The sequence below is a fragment of the Cataglyphis hispanica genome, chromosome 6 (assembly GCF_021464435.1).
Source record: "Cataglyphis hispanica isolate Lineage 1 chromosome 6, ULB_Chis1_1.0, whole genome shotgun sequence".
NCBI lineage: Eukaryota > Metazoa > Arthropoda > Insecta > Hymenoptera > Formicidae > Cataglyphis > Cataglyphis hispanica.
The window spans coordinates 3791322-3813947 of NC_065959.1; the positions used below are offsets into that span (position 1 = coordinate 3791322).

Below are 22626 nucleotides of genomic sequence, written 5' to 3' on the forward strand. Positions count from 1 at the left end.
GATTTCACGCTTCTGAAAGTACACAACTTAAGGCTGTTACAACCCGTGAGAAATTCGATGGATGGCGCGCGTGTTTACGTTGTCAACATTATATAATCCTGACACTGCTAGTGCATCACTTTGGACGCTTATTTCGCTTGAATGCGTAGGAAAAGAAGGGTTTTTTTTAAAAGTGTTTTAAAAGCTCGCCTCTTTTTCAGTTTAATATATTATATTGTATATTTTTGTATATTATTATATATTTATGTATATTTTCTAAAAATATATTTATTGTATATAAAAAGAGATATTAATAAATGTATAGTAATATATTTGAAAAACTTGATTCGCATTAAAATTATATCTATAATGTAGCTGGAATTTATTAATAATTTATGTATATTTTATTAGAATAATGCAGTTTTCTATAACATGTTTTTATAAAGGCCTAACGATAAATGAAAATGGAAAACAAAATGACGAAAGTAAGATGTACGTAACATGCATTTTGTTTATAAGAAAGAGAATTCATTAATGATACAAGATATACCTTGTACGCGTCTATGAAACAGTATTAAGACTCGAATGTTAGGAGCGCAACCGGACTCTCCTGAATAAAATATGATGGATCTAACCGACATTAAATCCTCTTATATGAAGATCTAAAGCAAAGTAGATAAGTACACGTATTTTCCCTTGTAATAAGAATTCATTGTCAGGAGAGTTGATTAATACAGGTACTAAAAAAAGTTCTGGCACACTAAAGCGCTTCCAAGAATAATGTAAGAATGAATATATATGAGCAAAAAGATACAGTAGATGTATATCTCCTTTTGGTCTTGTAAAATTCTTTCGTGCTACATACAAATGTTCGCTTTTCATCGCTCGCGCGCAAAATCAAATGCAAAAGATGAGTTATATGAACGACGGATCTTATCTGAGAACTATTTTGTACTTATTCGCGATATAGCACATATAATTGTCCCAATATAATATCTGATTTTGAAAAAAACTAGCCATAGTCGATATCGCGCGACAATATCGCGGTTTGAAAAAGAGCGATTTAAACGCGTAATTACGATGCGCGAGACATTTTTCCGTGTCAATGTGATATTGAATATCTCCAACGTCGCGAAATGATGGATCGGCTGGGGAACGGAAAAAATTGTAAAAATTGATTTTTTTAAGATGTACACACAATTTTTCATTTTTATTCTTTACGCGTACCATATACGTAGCTATAACGCTAAATGCATTTTTATTGAATTACATGTCAATAATGACAGATCATGACAGATCTTTTATTAATCTAGAATATTTTATGTTATGAATAGAAAATTTTTAGTTAATTAATTATTTATTTTTTAGAATAAATTTTTAGAATTTCGTTAATGAAAGTATTACTAATATCTTTTAAACAGTAAGCGGTTGAAAATAATGAATTTTTTACCAAAAATTTCAGGAAAATACAAATAGATGGAAGGAAACTGTACTTGTCACTAAATTTCAAGCGAATTTAACTCGTAATTGAAGTCTTGAATTAATTATACAAACATTTTTATGTTTAAAAATTAGATGTATGAGTTACTGGATCCATGCGTAAATATTTAATTTTGTTAACGAAAAGTAATTTATTAAAAAATTTAGAGTAAAAATTTTACACATGTGTTACGTTGTATTTATATTATCTAACAATGAAAAAACATTTCTCGCGCAAGTATAAATTATTTTAATTTTCTTGGTTAGAGCTTTTAGCAGCAGCAGTAGATGCATCAATTTAGTTAATGATGAATCATCACTGATATGTATGCATTACGTATGCATCATATGCTGGCCGCGCAATTGCAAATCTCTTTGACCTAAATCTCTAATCTCTCTATTACATCGTCCTATTCTCGTTACAGAACGCATGTAAAATGTTTCCACTTCAGAGGACGTATCGAAGACGCAAGTTTTCAAAAAGGATGAAAAATTGCGATGCAGTCGAATTGTTGCTTGCTCGTTTTAGACTTTTGGCGCGATAAACATGACATTATCTGTCAGTGTAATGAGAGGTGCGCGCGTGGAGGCGAGCACGCGCTGTTTAAACTAAGATACGATGACACTCTTGTTGGGTCCGTTAGCGATGATGACGGAGTGCAGTGCCCTCCGGTCGCATCGTCTCCGTCGTCGTCGTCGTTTCGCTGGGCGCGGCCATCTCGTCTCGCCTGAGGAGATATTCATAGAAGAGGAACTTCAGGGAACTTACGGGCTATTCGTGGTTTCCCATAAATGCGCGGGAGAGTACGGGACGGGTGGAAGGGACGAGGTAAGGGCCGATGGAGGAAGCGTCGCATATTTTTAACCGGCGGCTCGCAAAAAGTCGACGTATTTATAGAAACGGTTAGCAGCCGGCACGGTTAGCATGGCATTGCGTTTCTTGTATTCCCTTTGTTTTGTCTACCGATGGCGAACGGTAATGCTCTTACGTGTCGGGTGCGCGCAAGGTGCGGACCGTTACGAGAGACATAATGTTAGATCCACCCCGGGTAACGGTTTGGCACTCTTATGGGTATTCATGCAACGTGTTCTCATGTGCCGACTAACGTATGCGAGGACGATCTGAACATATTATTTGCATAATGCGTAAGCGATGTCTGTTTCCGATTACTGGGTATTGTCTGAGGTACCGTACGTGGAATTTTCTTCGTGCGGGATCTTACTGATAACTTCCGCTTAAGGTCTACATAGCGATACATACATCTGCGAACGCGTGACATGGGAATTAAGATTATATGCAAATCAGTCATACATACGTCAATTCTATCTCATACGATATAAGAATATAAGATTACTTTGATAAAGTCTTATATAAAATATTATTATTCAATATTTCTCTTTCTCTCTCTCTCTCTCTCTCTCTCTCTCTATCTTTCTACGTATTTATATATTTTTTTAAACATTTCTTCGGAGCGCATGCGTGTTCTTTTCATTAATTTGATTACCGCTTTGAGTAGATATTCTTCACGTATCTATAATGCATAGAAACTCGCCCAAGTTCTCCTAGATATTCTCTTGACTGTACCATGAAGCCTCAAAAGGCTCATTTACATTTTAGTTAACGCATAAACTTTGCATGAGAAACGAAATGGAGTTTGCGTATCTCCATTAAATCAGTGTACCTTTTTCTGTATCTTCAATCGCGGATGAATGGTAATCAACGTAAAAAGCGTAACTTTATATAATATGTTCATGCAAATGAGATAGTAATTAACAAATATTTTAGATAAGAGCGAGAGAATATTCAATTTTTTTTTTATAATATACGGATACTTAAAATTTAAGATATACCGCTGTGTGAATTATATGATGTGCATTTTGCAATGTCTCTTCTCTTATAAATAAAAAGAGCAAAGTTCGCAACGTGGTTAAAGCATATGGCAGAAGCCACTCGAGTCACGTACTAAGTTTTTCGCAAGCGTCCATTAGCTCGGGGCGTAAGAAAACAAAGATAATTATTAAAGGGCATTTCATTAATTCGTTCGGTTAATTGTCTTTATCGACGTAGCAAGCGGCCTTAATAACCCAAGACATTCCGCTTTCTTTGGCGGCTGGAAGGCAGCCACTTGGAAAATAAACAAGAAATTTGGCGTTATATGTGCTGCCTCCTCTCTCGCGATACGGCCTGCGCACTTTACGAGTACTTATGAACACTTTACGCAAGAAACAACACGATATGACACGCGTACGTGCATGCCAGCACTCTAAAGTAGTACGAGATGTCCTATATAAGAGAGAGAATATTACTTAACATGTGTGCACATGTGGTTTATATCGGACATCATAGTCAATAAAAGGAAGTGATGCGAAATCATTTATGCATCGCGATTTCAAATTGTATCTCGTGAACTAGAGAGCCAAAAAAGATCAAGTAAAAAGAGCAACGAGATTAATAATAAATTTTAAGTCTATATTAAAAGATATGTGTTTAAAGCATATTCTTAAATTCTATAAATTTTATTCTCTCTTTTTCTATTTTTTTCCTTCTATCTACTTTTTCCAGGATGATATCAATCGTGTAGAAACAAAATATTTCCTTTTCGATTAAACGATTATTCTGAGATTTATTTTATTAGGATAATTATCGTACACATCTTTAATCATTTTGATTGAATAAGTTATTGAGCATGTAAAAACATAATTCGCACATCTTTTTTGGACGAAACTGATGGCGTAAACCATCACATTTTTCTAATCCTCGCAGTAATCGTGCAATTTCCGCCGACGACGTATTCTTTCACCCAAATTACCTCGGCGTCTGTAGATCCTCCGGCGAATCGCGCTCCGGGACATTAAGGACCGGCGGGGTCGTAAAAATCAATTTGCACGAGCCACGACGTCGCGGTGGCAATCAATTCGGCAAATTCGACAATCTTATTTGCCGGATTCGCGCGCCAAGGTAACGACATCGGCACGCTTCGAGAAGCGCGTGTAACGGAGGCTGTTCGCTAGAGTATTAAATTGGCTGATGCGTTCTGCCACTTCCGCGGCGTCGTCTCAGCTTTCGCAATTTTAAACCCGATGGATGGATCCCCGCGTTTCCTCGATCCCCGAATCTACTACGCAATCCGCCGAGATCCGCCGCGTGAGACTCGCGACCACCCTGATCCGTTCTTGCCCGCCGAATCAATTTCCGCACGAAGTCCCATTAACGATCGGATATGTATGTGTGTGTGTGTGTGCGAACGCTCGGGTGTGTGTTAGAATAAGCGAGGATAAGAGCGTTGTGGATTGCGTGCGGGTGCTTTTCCCCAAAGTTCTCCTCTTCCGACGACCCTCCTCCGTGCGAATTTATTCGCACGAACGCCCGGCACGTCGCCGAGGAATTGCATTAATCGACGGAGCAGGCACTTCGAGGCGACCGAGCTACCGCTTTATAAATGGCGGTAACTATCGTTTAAGTCGGGATTTACAACCAAACCCGAATCTAAGCCCAGATGTATCGCGCTACGGTGGCGTATTCGGCGACGCGTTTCCCTCGATGTATCGATATCTTATCAATCTAAATTCACGAAGCGCGAAGAACTTGATGATTATATTATTGATGATAGTTATTATTATCGAATATTATTTTTAAAAAATTATAAATGAGATAATTTTTATTTTATTCTCATAAATTCAAATTTATTAAAGAGTGTTTTGTCGATATCTTGAGTTCATAAATTTACTATTTTCTGTGTAAAAAAAATATATATATATATATATATATATATATATTAGCATTAAAAAAATACGTTTTAATTAAATATTTATATTAACGTTTCTCAAAACATATGCGGAATCGTAGTAAATGGGATATAGCTATATGATTCCGATGGCGAAACCTGATGCTTTGAGCTTATGCCACCTTCGCGATGGGATTGCAGCCAGAACCGATGAAAACGCTCGAGCGAAAACTTGTTGCACGCTCGATCATACATACCGATGTGAGCGTGTTCGAAATTTAATCCTCAAACGGGCAATGCACTCGCATGAAGAATATTGTGCGATTCTCGCGACCGAACAACGCCCATGAAAACACTTTAGTTTTGAATGCGCCTTTCGTTGCACAAGCGATTACAATAGAATTGGAAATATATCTCAATATTTATATAAAAGACTGACACGGTAATATCGGATTGCGTGCGAGCGTATCGGTATTATTCCACGGATCTGTTTCAAGATAGAGTTAGATTTAGTGTGTAGATTTGAGAGGGTGTTTTACGTTATTTTTTTCACGCTTGACCAATTCTTTCTTTTTTTGGATCATCGTGACGTAGCTTTGATTGTGACTAATCATTGATTACAATTGAAATAAGAGATCATTTCGATGTATATCGGGCCTGCTCTCAATAAATTAAAAATTTTGTTTTACTTGATAAAATGCTTGAATAAAATTATTTCCTTAACAATCGCACAATAGTGACTAACTCTAAAATATTTCGTGAGATAAAGCAGGTTTTTCTCGAAATACTGTGCTTGCTTATGTCCTTTTTTCAACTATTGTGTATGCACATCATTTCAAATATTATAAAAAATACAATACAGATATTTGTATTTTTTAAATCTGGGAATTAACATATTTTTGTTTTCAAAAATCCGTTAATATGATGGTACATTTGTATTACCGTATAAAGATCTTGAAAAATGTAGATTTTTCTAAACTAATGCGTTACATTACGCTTTAAATCTAGTTAGTCTCAAATCGCCCTTGCTAAGCCCGTTCTCGTTGCCGTTTCATTCGCCAGTACATTTTTAACGAAGTTGGCTTACTACTTTTTTTCGCGATACTATATCCGCTTACGGCTCGGCATTTCCGTCAGGGCTTAATCAGGTTTAAGCACAGGTTTTATCCGCAAACGGCCACGACCTGCTCTTTAAATTCAGAGCAAGCTTAACGTTTAAGCTTCTCCTGTGAAACACCAGGGCTAAATAAAAAATCCCTTCAATATAATAATTTATTAAGTAAAAAGATCGGCATTATTAATTTCTATCAAATATCGCAAAATTTATAAAACATAGAATTTGTATCTTTTTGTGCGATTTTATAAATTATTAAAAATTTTATTGATTTTTGATAAACAAACTCTTAGATATATATAGAAATTAAAGTTAAATGATTTATAAACACCTTATTACGCATCATATTTTTGTAATCGTAGTAACAGTATGTTATTTGTATGCTTATTAAAGAAATATCGAGAAAATATTCTGCTGGAAATGTTATGAGAGGAAGAACGCGCGACTATTGAGACATCTTGATATACTATTTTACAACCTATTTATTTTGCAACCTACTGCAACAAATATATCTTTGTGCGTTAAACTAGGATTGTTATGCAACTTTTTGCATAATTTAATATGACACCGTGAACTCTTTAAATAAAAGATACTCTTCTTTTAGTTCAACTGTGACTATAATATTTTGTTAGCTTGCATGTTTTTTATCACGATTTTGCATAATACAATGTAGAATTTTGCGACAACAAAGAATAACGATCTCGAATATTAAATATAAAATAAAGGTTTGTATCATTATCGTACGGCAAAATCGTAGCGAGTGTGAAAATAAAAGTAAAGGAGAGATAACGATGAATAACATCTTTTTCCGGCCAAAGTTCAGAGTGGCTTTTTGTGTTTCGAACGAGTACGACCATTATGTTCTGTCATGCATGCAGCAGGTTTTTTTGCAGCGTGCGAACAGAGGAATCGATCCGCGGGGATCACCCAATACGTAATATATGCTTCCAACATTTTGTTTGTTTAAATTAAAATATCGGGTTCGTCTGTCGTACAAATCATATATGCACAAAAATTGGAGTCGTCAAGGAACATGTGTGTGTGTGTGTGTGTTTGTGTGTGTTTTCCATACAATTTTTTTCTCTTACATAAGTTATATCTAATAAACTATCTCTCTCTCTCTCTCTCTCTCTCTCTAGACTCCTCTCTTGGAGTCACAGCACACTGTTGTCACTAATCCCTCCGGGATTAAATTTCCCGTGGAACTCGGAAGCGCGGAAAAATTCTAAGAGAGAATCGAAAGATAAAGAAAAAGAAAGAGAAAAATAAATGTGGAAACCATGACGAGGCGATGTAAATATAAGAGAAAATTTCTAGTACTGTGAAAACAATCTTTTTCCCACGGAACGAGAGACCGGCGATTGAAATATCCGCAAGATGCTAATAACGTCGGTTATACAAACGCTTCACGTGTAATTAAAAACTAACATAGAATTATATGCGTAGATCTACGTATGTGTACACACACCCACACATGCATACGCGCCGATCTATGGAACGCGCTTCACGTAGAGTGTATCTCCCTTGAATTCGTGTGTATCGAAATAATCTTCAACTCCTCCTCCATCTTCTAGGATGAAACGTAATTATAGCTTAAGCCAGTGTTAGAGCTACGCGTATAACATCCGTGAGGAAAGTATAAACCACTTTGTAATTATTGCAATATCTTTAATATAGCTTACGTTAAAAAAAAAAAAAATCAAAATATATTACAAATCTTTTTGATTGCCATTCAAGTACAACAAAAGAATGTTAGCTTTTTCGTATAATAATCACAAGAAATCTCTTAATAACCAGAATGCCAACTGATAAAGGCAACGAATAAGCTGTAATAGTCTTTAAATTCAGCATCTTTAGACTAAATGATACCAAATGAATTTGCCGTTAGACGAGAATCGCATCACGAACAAATGTGGACGAAGACATTTTCGAGTGTGTTTATCGTTTGTCGCAAATTAAATGTTCGGCCGCGCGGACAGAGATCGCGTGCGTTCCCGTCGTTGCATTTCAGTTAACTGCTGTTAACTGCGTCAGTCGGCGAAAGTAACGCCAGCGAGCAAAATACCGTAATTAGAGCGATAATTGTAAGAGCGAGGGGCGCATGAGGGCAGGATGATGGTCGCGGTGGTGGCGGCAGTGATAGTGGTCGCTGGAAACAACGGTGAGGGGGAGGGGGGAAGGGGGGGGAGGAGGTAACAGCGGATAGGGTAGAATCAACCCGGAGCAATCATGGTAATTACTCGAGTATGTTCATCACACGACGCGGCAGTATCTATCTACGTGGAAGGCGCGCCTAGGAGCGGTTAGATTTCGTCTCGGGCCATTGCTTCCCTTAGCCTACTTTGCCTCGCCGTCAGTTCACGAAACGATAAATCGAGCATTACGTACACCGTCGAGGTTAATCGTCGCGAATCCTGAGCCGATTCAACGGCGAGATTACGCATGTAAGACGCCAAATCGAGGACGCCGGAGGTCGTCGGATCGACTCGGATTCTCGACTCCGAGAAATATCCTACGTAATACATAAATCGTACGTGAAATACATAAATACAAGGAATTAAATTAATTACATTTTCATTTATCCCTCCCTGTATGTTGTACGAATTTCGCGTGCGTTATTTAAGTAATACAGGTTACACGCAGAGGAGATGTAGATACGAAGTAACGAAGTATAATGTAATAATGTGCGACGTTCGCACCGTGTAATATAATGTCCCATATGCGCATATTAATGTAAATTCTGTGTAAACACGATGCCGATATAACCGAGAGTGTATTTGCGGCAGTTTCGATCTGAAACACTGATAATTTCAACAATTACAAACAGCGTGCTTTATATATTTCCATAAATGTATGTATGACTAACGCATAAATGTACGTATAAATATCTAAAAAAATTAAAAAAAAAAAAGAAAATCCTCTTTTGCATTGCAGAGACGAATGTTAGTATTCGCGTTTGTTGTCTCTTTGAAAAGCAGTTAGTTGCATCGGATTTCTAATTACAGCGTCCTTGGCAAGGACGCACAAGCGTTTACATAAATACGCGCCACAAATCGCCTCTCTATTACAAGAGTAACATAATTGTGAAACGAGTTCTCACTTGAATGACATTCCACCGAGATATCATAGCGCGCGAGTCATTCTATTACTTTTTCATTCTATCTCGAAGCTCTATTTGATTTTCGTTTTAATGCAGGTAGCAGCGCGACGACAAATTGGATTTCCTCATATTCCCTTTACTTCTCCGTGTTTTCTCCGTGTCTTCATAACAGAGTTCACATCTGCATGTATAATATTGCCGGCACAAAGAACGCGAAACCACTGCCCCGTCTTTATTTCCGTAGCAACTCGCCCGCATCTTTTTGCGTGCACACACACACAAGGCGATACGGTGTGTTTTCAGTTTTATGTAATTTTAGAATCGTTGAACTCTCCCCACATATTATCTCATTGTTCTCACCTGTATCTCACCTGTAATAAGCGCATCTTATATTAGATGTTACATAGAACACAAATTTAAAATCAACTTACGGACATGATATGATTTTATATAAAACATATAATTCTCTCTCTTCTTGAAATAACAATTCTTTTTTCTTTTATTTTGCTTATTTTTTATATAATGATAATATATAAATCATCTTCCTTATATTTAGATAAAGAAGATTAAAATTTAAATTATTGTAAAGTAGAGTGATATCAAAGAGAATAGGAGAGAGAAACGCATTCTCGTCAACGCATTGCTATCATATATGCTCTAATCTCAGTCGCGACATTGTACATTACATATTCATCAACCTCGCGTCCATTAGTTCATTAACTGCGCGACGTACTCGTGTGATGGAACTATGTAAATCTGAGATTATTAAATCGTTATCTATTATTTTATCATCTACTCAAATCGATTAGAGATGCCAATAATAGCATCCAATATCGTTTATACATTTCTCCGCATTCATCAATCTTTTTATTTTAATTTCGTATCTTTATGTATAGACGATACGTATAATTGCACAATGTTTTATCTTGCACATTTTATCTAACTTGTTGAACAATCACCATTCACATTATTTGCTTTAATAAGTTAACATAATGAATACGAGGTACCTCGCTCCGCTTCTCGTTATCGTTAACATTGCTGCTATTAGTATTACAAGAACAATATCATTAAGTTAATGGTTTATGGCGTTCATTCCACCTAATATAAGTCACGTACTTTTATTGCAGTTTAGAATTAGTTTAAGTATGTAAAGAGTATTATGTAGTACATTGTACTGTGCAACGATACGTCCGTGCGCCAACTTCTATCGATGAAGCGCGTTCGTAGTAGTTTTATAACGAGTCTTCATTAAGGATGAATCGAACGTTCTTGCGAACCATAACATGTTACTTCGACATTCATCTGGAAATTGACAGGTTTGAAAAGTACTGCGAGCCAGCATCGACATACGTACGAGTTTAAGAGGAAATGTCCATCGCGTACGAGCAATCAGAATGATGGGATCAAGCGAATGAAAAAATTGTATCTGTAATTGAAGGATATGAAGTGCGCATCCTGGTATTATATCATTTATAAAGAAATCACCGAGCCGATTGTCGCGAAGATAAAACTTGACATTGATATTAATTGAGCGGCAGTATTATGTAAATAATTGAATATTAGAATATTTTTATATTTTATATATTATATTTTTATTATTTTATATATTTTTATATATATATATATATATATATATATATATATATTATTATTTTATATATTATATTTTATGTTTCCCTTCCCTTCTTTCCTCAAAATGGAACAATTATATGTACTATTATTAATATTAATATAATAATATTTTGAGATTTTTAATAAATTTGTTCACGTAATAATATATTTTGAATTCTTTTATAGATTTTATTATATTTTATATAGGATAGCCATATAAATTGAGAGAAGTAATGAGAAAAATTTGTGAATACTTAAACAATATATTGAACACAATATATATATATATATATATATATATATATATATATATATATATTATGATGCAATAATTTATAAACTTTTAATTTAAATATTCAAAGAATCACAACGTAATGTAAAATTGCAACCTCTAGTACACCGTCGCGATGCATTAAAAAATTCTGTTGTACTGCATTGAATATATTAATTTATAATTATCGACCACTTCGTTACGAGCTTGTAATTAATTTGTCATTTTGCATCAAAACATTGACAGTCTGTTTGCATTCCTCTCGACATGTTAATTCGTGTACATATTTTTTTCATTCGATGTTTTTTACATAACTTTGCAAAAATCGTTGGTTGTTAAAAAAAAAATCCTAAATCTTTCTTGACATTGCAAAAAAATATTTGTGACATTTCTAAAAACTAGGCTCTATCCGTGTATGAAAGTGGAATAGACAAATCGCATCAATCGAACGAAACTCAGGCGCTCGCGCTGTACAACTTCAAATATTGCCCGCGCTAATAGAAACTACGCAGTGTCAATACCGAAATGTCCATTGTGTTATGCAAATAATCGCACAAGCCATTCGAGCGAACAGGGCGGGCGTAGAAATTCGAGGCTAAACCCGTTGACCCGTAGCGCGATGCGTATTTAGCGCATCATATAACATTCATACGAAGAGGAGAGATATCATGACAAATGTGTTAATGTGGCTTTTTTGTAATTGTCGTTCAAATACCAATGCTTTTGTTAATTGTATAAAATAAAAAGTTACAATAAATGCGATAGCCTTCTATAATATAATGAATTATTCGCAAAAGCATTTCAGACAGAATAAATATCATTTCGTAAGCCTTAATAATAAAGCTTGCAAGCATTTCTAGTGCAGGAAAATTTATGTTCATCCCAATTAAAAGTTATCTGAAGCATTCTCGCAGAGATATCCTCTTCAGAATCACTGAGACGGACTGTCGCTTCTCAGTTCATGAAGAGAAATACAGATAGTCTAAATTTATTTAAATGCCGCTTACGATAAACGTTGTAAAAGCTGTTATGAATGGAATGTAATTTGCAGAAAAGCAGCAAAAGGCTTACAATCTCAAGCGCAACTGTTACATTTCCATTCAGCTCTTTAAATATTTCGTAATTGTCAAGTCGCTTTGATCGATTCAATCGAGAATGACTTGTCTTCGAGAGATGTTTACGAAAGAAATAATATGAGAGATAAATTAAGTTAATGACTTATATAAAGAATAATGATCTTTTTAAATTATCAAATTTTGTTACTCGAAATAAAAGCGATATCGTTAAAAATAAACTCCAAAGCGTAAAAATCAAGTTTGATACTTCTTTGCCGTTGCTTTTAACGAATTGTAAAATATAATTTACGGACAAGTATGTGATCCAATATTAAGGGCCAATTTTAACAGCGTTTCTACCATTGTTCAAGATAGAAACGCTGACGATGCCATTGTACGCACTCCGGCGAGATGCCGGCTCGTAAAATGCAAGCTCAAGCGTGCACCGATCGTACGTGTGTGCGCATACACAAACGAGCATCTGTCACATCGGCGCGCAGATGCAACCGTGAAGCTACTTCCCGGGAACACAAAGGTCCTAAGAGAAAAAAATCTCTGTAGGATAGACGAGCCGAGGTCAGCTAAAGCTTACGACTTTGGGAACTCGCTGGCAGTTTTCCAAAGCTTCTTCGAGCCAATCGACCATTCTGATAGCCTACAAAACACACGGCAATCTCTCGATATATTCACTGGGTCTTTTGGACATTTGAAACATTGCGTCCGATGCGATTAATCAGGATCAATAGAAGAAACGCGAAATTATAGTGTGCTAGAGATCATCGATATTATGAAGAATGATTCTGGAATTTTTTTTCTCTTTAGAGTAACAAAATAAATATATTTTTAATATTCAATTATACATATATATTACATGTATAAACATTTTTCTAAAAATTTCAATGAATGTATAAGCATTTATCTTGAAAATCTTTAGAACAATTTTTATACAAAAAAAAATAGTAAAAACATGTATTTTGCGAATAATTTAACGATACTTAATATGTTAGATTACTAGATAAAAAGACTAGAAAAAAAAGACAAATCTTTGTGAGACAAAGAAATGAGAAAAAATTCTATCGTTTTGTGAGATTATACATTGCAGAATGTTATGCATACAAAATTGAGATGTGTAATTTCCTATACATCGATTTTTCCATTGCGCAAATGAATGATACTCTGTATACGTGCACGTATACGAATATTCCATTCGACGCGCGTACAGTTACTCTCATAATTATTGCAAATCTAATTGAAGTTAAATTTTAATGCGAATTTATCAACACGATTTCTTGACCGAGCGTGGCTCGCAACGGCGATAATTCGCACGCTGAAAATCGATCTCCGGCCGGAATATCGGTCGTTGATTAACAGTAGAGTGGACGCTAAATTACACGGCACCGATCCAAAACGTAGCGGCAGGTATGCGACAATTGCATCGCTCGCGCAGTGATTTCTAGCGTGTCTCCATACAGGTATCTGCCGATGTGAGGGTGGCCTTATGCCTCGTCCATCTCTTATCCCCGGTGTTCCTAGCCATCGCGTGGTCGCCTTTTCCGTAAGTTATCACGCACGCCATTTGATTAACACAGCCGAGAGTGCGGACGGCGTGGTTTCGGCATGCTGCACGTGACATTACGGGTATACCATCCATTATTCTCTCCTCTCTTCACCCTTCACTTCGTGAATTCTCTCAGTGTCGCGCTTAAATAGATTGACGCGCCCGCGCGCGCAGCCCCGCCCCGCAGTCTTCTCGTACGTATTTCCTTCCGCGCTACTAAATCATCATCAGGTTGCCGGCGATAGTGTTACTTAGCATGCTGCTTACAGCAGTCACCTCAAATTATATCGTATGTCGAGTTATTGAATTTCCAATTATTCACGCATTCGGTTAGTGAAAATTCGTGACATCTTTATCAAACGTGACACTGACGCGATACGCGATCTGACAATGAGATAATCGAACGCGTAAGACAGTTTCCGGCACAATATTCTGTATTAAACTTATCATGCTGACATCTTACCTAGTTAGTTCCGTCTAGTTTTTAAAAAGAACCCTTTTATATCTACGATAAAATTGTTTTCAGTCAAGAAAACTTTGTAATACGAAGTAAACAGCTCAACAATCTTGATATACAATATCGAGGTTGATATATAATATCACTGAAAGTTTTGACGGATGTCACTTGCAATATATTACACTATTTTCTATAAAACAATTCTCTCTCATATATTTTTTAAAATTGTACAATTTTCAGAAAGCGTATTCAAGCATCTCTTTTTCTTTGTAGCTTCTAAGATGTCTCAGAGTCAGATGAAGACTATCCTCTTTATCTATAGTTATTTGTTATATCATTTATCTGGCCTATTCGCCAATGTCACATATAGGTATAGGAATAATGACATAAACGGAGAGGACAAAGAGAGAAAAAAAAGATAAGAGGCGTCTCGAAAAATAACGAAGTACCTGCGAGAAGCAGAGAAAGTAAACGACCTTTGGCGCTTGCGGCGGCGCTCTTTTGATTTTGATGGATCGCCCTTTTCTCCCTAGCTTTCTTTCTTCCTTCGGAACTTCCTTCCTTCCTTTATCCCGTGCAAGCTCGCGAGTGTGAAGTAAATACTTTGGCTGACGATGATGGACGCAAAATCGTTAAAGTTTACGAAATCGTTAAGTTTTTAAATCTAGAATTGACTAAGAAATATAAAAAAAAAAACTCTTTCCATATCAATGATCGAACAAGTGTTTTGTGTTTATATTTCAATTTTATTCTTCACATATAATTTGATTCATGTATAACATTAATTACAAACTTAAGAATAATTACATGATTTTTATTTATATATTATCCTATATTCTATATTAATATAGGAACACCATTTTATATTGCTTTTTAATTCATAAATTTAAATAATAAGCAAAATATATTTTATTGAATCTTCCTCTCTCAAACGGATATTTTTGTATTATCGAGAAGAAATATTTGACAGAGTTGCCAAGTAATCGTGTTTAATTGAAATACAGATAAACAGATATTTATGCTCACTCGTCCTTTACCATTAACTGTATCAACAGAAATTTATAATAATTAATGATATATTTTATCGCAAGGTTTAATAACATTAAACAGAAGAATAGAATTAATTTAAATAGTATGATAATTGCGTGAAAATAATTTCAACGATTATTTAAATAGCTAAATTATATCGGTAAAATGAAATAACGTAACATGCACGATAAATGTTACAAATATAATTTATGCAAAAGTTCCTTTTCTTTCACAAACAGATAATATAGATAATTCTTTTTATTAATACAATAATCATAATTGTCACATTTTATTATTGAACAAACTTTGACTGCTAAGAAGAGATATCGATTGCTCGGAAAATATAATGTGTAAGTAACATTTGACACATAATTAGTTTAATAAAATCATAAAGAGAATAAATATTGCGCGGAAACAAGTAATGTTTGTTTAATATGTTGACATCATTGATTAATGATATTGGATTATCTCTTTTCGTTTAAAACGGAGTATTGTAGACTTTTGTTTTCTGCTTACATAATTAATCTTCTGCAATAAAGACTAATTATTTTGATACAGATATTTAATTAGAACGTAGTTAACTAGATTTAACGTAGAAACATGTGTGTGAAAGAATGATAGAACTGGAATTAGACTTTCATTTTTTTTTTATTTCTCCGCAAAATTATTAAAAAAAAAGCTTATCTATAAATTGTCTACATTAGAGAAATAAAGAAGGAGAAAGATAAAATTTTCATCGCAATCCAATCACTTTACACATCAAGTACACATTTCAAATTACAAGCGTGCACCTAATATGAATGTATGTATATCTATAACGCGCCCAAATGAGATTTGCGATATTGAATATTGATATTGCGATAATAATAGTTTATGGCTCAGATATCTCATGTGCAATATTACATAGTCTCAAGCACGCAGTCTATAAACTAGTCGGCACAGTCAGATCTAATTTGTTACACGATCACTCAGCTCCACCCAGCTCCATTTAATCGAACTGACAACTGAGTCAGCTGTCGCGAATTAATTTGCCTTGCAGGTGTCAACGGCAGACCGGCAGCCATCGTTGTTTTGACGATTTATTGGAAGTATTCTCAATTATTTCTCAGACTCTTTCATTACAAATCTGCATTCTTTTAAGAAAGATTGTTTTTATCGTGGCGAAAAAGAGGAATTTATATATAAAATTCATACATAATATAAATTTTATAATACAAATTGCATATGTTTAACGGAGAGATGTGAAAGACCAAATCGTAACATTAAAATATTATATATAATAGTGAATATAATACACACATTATTATTTTACAGATGTATTATTCTGGAATTTGAGACCAAGTATAATACAGTCACAGAAACACTGTCGCTTCGCCACTATTACATCGCGCAGAATTCTAATAATCTCGTCGGTTATTCCGCTTAACAAATGAATAGAGTCGTTCTCATTATCTTCCGCGTGCAGTTTCGAGAAAATCACTTCCACGCAATTTCGTAACAATCTGAGTTGCGGTATTCAGAAGTGAGCTTTCCGGTATTGCTTTAATGACATTCTTTGGTGGCCAACTGTTCGCGAGAATTGCTGAAGGGGAAAACACAAATCGGACGAGAGTCAATCTAGAAAAGATTCTTGTTCGTCCTGCGTCGACAATCGTCGACAGAGAAAGAGAGAGAGAAAGAGAGAGAGAGAGGGAGAGGGAGAGGGAGAGTGGCACTTTAAAGGGTTGTCTAGGCGCATTCTATGGTGGCCACAAATATTACGGTCCAAGTAGCGGATCCGCCCTTGTGAAAGTGCAAGTCGAATTTGCGGTCGGGATTTGCTCGTCAGATCGCGGCTTTCGTGTCGGTTAGACCGAGCGGATACCGCAGAGCAGACATTCTGTACATTCCGAAACTGTAATATTGCACTTGTTGTCTGAAGCGGCACATCGAAATTAATTATGCAGTGGAAGGGATGCACAGTTCTATAGTGACACACGGATATCTAAAAATTATTAAACGTAAAATCTTGAATTTTTCAAATTTAAAGACCGAGATTACTGTGAATATTTCCAAATTTTGACTAAGCACAATTTTGACTACACTTTCGATTAATTTTAACTGCTTTAAGCTAAATATCTTTAACATATTTCTATGAAAATATGTAAAATATGTAAAAATAACATTACTCTATAATAATATAAAAAATTGTTTTGATGCCTTTTTTATTGTCCTTTTTTTTATTCTGAAATATTTCTTTGTAATTAAAAAAAATGCATTTTGATAGAGAAGCAACTGGTGCGCAAATTTTTGATATTAAGTATTATGTATGTAACATGTTGAGATTGTATTCATATATGAATATACTAAAAATATTACTCCGAAGTAATTACGCTCTGAATTGTCGCATTAATTAAAGTCATGGATTACATGGAGGATAATATCATGTTTACGTATATATTGTAAAAATCCTCTGCAAGATTTTAATTACAGTAAAATTGCATCGTGCGGCGTAACGCAGTTTCGCTGTTAAAAGAGAATTATGGCTAAAGTATAAATGGCCATTGTTGTTTTATATAATATTATAGTTTCTGTCATGTCTAATATTTACAAGCAATATTGTTTTTAAATGACAGTAATGCCGTGTTAAGAAAGCAGATGGTACGTCACATAATTAGAACACATTTTTATGAGAAAACATTTGTGGTTGTACAATATTGCATTATATTTTTGTGTCACCGATGCAGTACCCGGCCATATTTTTTTTGTTGACTTACATTTATTTGGTGAAACAGTTTTAACGCGTAGGACGCGTATGCGACACGTACCTACTTCACCCCATATGACACGCAATATCTTTTACGCGGCGACATATTAACGACTATAAGGTTGCGAAAGCGTATTTTCTAGAAAATAACGATGAAACTGACTAAAAAAAAGAGAGAGAAAGAGAGGCAAAAGTACAGTCGCCTTTGTGAAACCCAATTTAAAAATCGATTCGGTTCGCGTAATATTTGTACGCGAATGTACTGCGATTAAAATTATTGTTGATGATATTAATTGTCGGATCAAAGAATAGAAATGTTTTATTCGTATAGATCAAGCCCAGTAAAAATATGGGAAATCGAAGCGTATATTCTTATTGCAAGCGTGAAAAATGATTCTAAATTGCCGCGTTAATGTTGGCAAATCTATCATTGCAAAGATGCAATTATATGATTTAAATACGAATCTTTTTGTCATTACGTACAAAAGTCGCGATTGATAAGAAAGACAAATTGCTTTATGATTTATGTGCGCGCTTATCTGAGGCATTTTAATAATATCTGAATTAATTTTTATTAGATCTTAAATTTTAACGGAAATTCTTAAAGAAAGCATGTACCTTCACACACACATACGTGTGTGTTAATATTTTATAAGATATTTCATTTAAAATAGAAAAAAGGAGTTAATAGTCATTCCTGTAACAATATTCATAAAAATTCTTTAAAAGTTCTTGCTCAAAAGTTTTAAGTAGTTTGTGTCAAAAACCGCTGTCGGACAGATTATTAAAGTTATGACACATTCTGCACTCAGCTGATTTTTACGCGCTACTTATAAGCACCATATGGAAGTTGATAAAAAGTTGTGTAAGAACTATACATAAACACTCCTCTTTAGAGGAACAAACATTTTAATTAAAAATTTCTTGTATACCTTTGTATACCTTCTTCTTTTTATTGCAAGTAGCTGTAATGCTGCAAGATTGTAATTATGGAGAATGAAATTAATGTTACAGCTATTGTTATACTGTATATAAGAAAATTTCCTCAATTTTTTTCTTCTATATGTTCCAATATAATTTTACGTATTTAACATATATGTATTATATAACGTATAAGTATTATAAATTTTCGCAGATTTTTCATTCGGATAGAAAAAATTACATTTCCAGTTTTCTTATAAGTAGTTTCTTATAGTATTATTCATATGCAAATTTGATTGTATATACTTATGTTTACGTGATTATTTTTTGTCTTTCAATTTTATTTTCTCGAATTCAGATATTTAAATTCAGCACAAACTCAGAATCTTTATATATCCAATAAGTTTGATCAAGAAATCATGCAAGAAATTCCAATTCCTTACATAAATAAACAAGGAATAAACAGAATCGTTGTTCAAAAATTAATAACTTACTTGTGCATACGAATCGTAACGTTGGAGTCGGTTTGCCAAGCCAAGTCAAGTTACGTCACGATGATCCACGCCGACACGATTCCTAATCTTCCCTCACACTTCGGCACTGCTAAGTCACACGTGCACATGCACGTCGAGATGAATCGTACCTCGACGTGCCATCACTCTTCTGTTTCCTCCGTCGACAATTACCCCATTCGGCCGGCACGATCACGTCAAATTATCGCGTCGCGTAAGACACTCTCGTTGTCGACCTCTCAGCAACTCCGGACGTACGAGCGATTTTTAACGAGACCAAGACAAGTCCATCTCGACGACACTCGAAAACACAAGAACACACTCTCAGGTCCTTCGGTTTACGCTTTCGGTTTACGGCGTCGCCACGAATGTGTGCATTTCCGTCAACGAGGATTAAGGGATATCGGTGTGTTGTCACGAGACTGTCACCGTATATGTCAGTCGTTGTAACGCCCACTATGACAGGTACTTACTGCGGATACATCTGTTGTGTTTGGAGAGTTTGTGTGATAAGCGCTCTCAAGTATTTCTGCAAACCGCCGGTAGTCTTATTCACTTATTCCGGGTATCAAGGAGTATCAATCGGTAGATTGATCCTGTTTCCGTGTATTTAGCCACGCTAGCAATAAATTGATTATTGATGTACTATATGGCACTTTTGTTAATTGTGCTGTCATTTATTGCTAGCAGAAATGCGTAGGGTGAGATATCGAACGAGCAATTATATCGAGTAGGGGGAATAAAAATTTATTAATTTGAAATATTTTTTGAATCATTAAACGGACATCGTACATTATTAATTGCAGTTTATTTTAAAAACAAGTATCCTTGCAATAATCCTATAATCAATTGTATGTATAAAAAAAACATATTTTTCTTACTGATAAGAATTTAAAAAATTTTTACGATTATATTTAAAATAATTTCGAATAATTTTAAACAGGAAAAAATAAAAAATTCTTTTAAGACAATAATATCGTAAAAGATTTTGTGAGTAATTTTCTTATAATAATGCAATAGCGTTTATCAAACCTTATAAATTAATATGTATTTCTTCCTTTATTTTGCACAGATGAAATTTTTTTGAAAAAACTAAACTTTCTACAGCAACAACACACATTTGCTCTTGCCTGCCATTCAATATTAACTGTACAAGAGAACAGCTTTTGCTTTTCCCTTCTTTTTACTTTGGGATCGTACTCATCGAAACGGCGACGAAAAAAAGCTCATGATCCAGCGCGAAAACGAGCTTTTGAGAGGAATAGAAAGAGAGAGAGAGAGAGAGAGAGAGAGAGAGAGAGAGAGAGAGAGAGAGAGAGAGAGAGAGAGAAAATAAAGTATAGGAACGAAAGAAAAAGGAAGGAAAAGAGCAAACCATTAATTTGCGTGGGGCGCCTTACAACCGCATCTCCCACGTTGCAGGAGGGAATTTTCGGTGCGGTAAGCGAGAGAGCCTCGTGTACTCTGTTAATTGCCGCTGGTCGCTAATTGAAGTTCATGCGATGCTCGGGCCGGACTTTTCGGTCACGGATTCTCCCAGCAGTCTGCGGAAGCTACGCCACGTCGGAAACAGTCGGCCGTTATCATACGGCGCCGCCGCAGAGCGGTTCGTATACCGTGTTGGCTACTTCGTTACGCGATTGTCTGCGGCAAACTGCGCGCATTTACATGGGGCGCGAATTATACGCGGTGCATACGGACGCGGCCGACAAAGCGCGGGGAAACTCGTCAGGGATCCCCTTGCATTACCTCGATTGTGCAAATCGCGCACACATATATACGCGCGCACAAAAGTCCAAGAGCCTTGAAAAGTTATTTTCGTCGAAAATAACCGTGTGTTCTTTCCATTCCGTTTATACAACCGTTCTGAGACAATCGTGATGGAATGCGTATGCATTCTTCGATTTCCAGAATGTGTATTGGTCAATGTTATTAAAAGCCAGTTAGGTATAAACTTACGTAAAAGGTATAACGGTATAGATGAATCCTGCGTACCGAGAATGTGTATATTAAAATTGTATGAAATAAGCTTCTAAAATAAAAGTTTCTCATACAAAAGTTTAATATACACTTAGCCGTTAAAATAAATAAATCTCTTGAATATTTTTTTAAGATAAGCTTTTCAATATCTCATAAAATATTTAAATAATATTAATACCCCAAAATATTTTGTAAAAATTTGTTTTGAAATTATTTTTTAAAAGCCAGAGAGAGATGTCAATTTTTTTTATTGATTTTGTCTTTTAGTATTGATTTCGATTAAAATACAATAATATATTTTTACGTATATAATAGGTAATACATACATGATTAAAATGCTCGAATTCAATTGCAATTAAAACCATCAAAGCGATAACACTGAAAGCTTAAGAGAGATCCCGCCGTTTGAATATTCGCGATCATAGCATGAATTTGCATTGTGGCGGATTATACGCAATTCATATGTGTATATATTGATAAGGGAAAGGGAAAATTCGTCAGAGCGTTCCTCTTTGCATGATTCATGGTTGAGTAGTATGTTTGTATAAACAGAACTATGGTTGCTCAGCGCGAGCATATCGGGTCTATTCACAAATTCATAAAATCGTGGAGTTGATGCGCCATGAGTTCTATCCGCTTTAATTTCAAATTTTTGTCAATTTATGAATATATATATATATATTCATAAACAAAATCGTTACATTAATTGGCATTTCGCTTAATAAAAATGCATATAACGTTGCACTCTATATCCGCATGCAATAAAAGAGAAAAATACAAATAATCTGTAAATTTTTGAAAAAAACAGATCATTGAAATAATGTCAAAAGGGTAAACTATGTATAAATTCTTACGATGTATTCGTTATATTTTATAAAATATTTTGATAGAGATATTTCATTTGGCAAATAATGCTTTATTATCCTTTTATATTTTTGTCTCATTTCATCTCATTGTCAGACTATAACACGCGCTTTATTTTACGAAAACGGGAAAAATTATCATGAAAAATTGACCATGCGAAAATACGATCAACCATGCATAACGATTTATTTTATGTGTACGTAATGTATATAGTTATATTTATTT

The 22626-nt window shown here is 35.0% G+C and overlaps 1 protein-coding gene across 1 annotated transcript in view; it reads right to left on the minus strand.

Annotated features, from left to right (window-relative positions):
• Positions 1-22626, minus strand: part of LOC126850226 (chaoptin-like) — a 76471-nt gene that overhangs the window by 49937 nt on the left and 3908 nt on the right. Inside the window, 2 exon segments of the mRNA XM_050592978.1 lie at positions 19540-19858; positions 20031-20176. The gene's annotated coding sequence lies outside the window, so the exon portion shown is untranslated.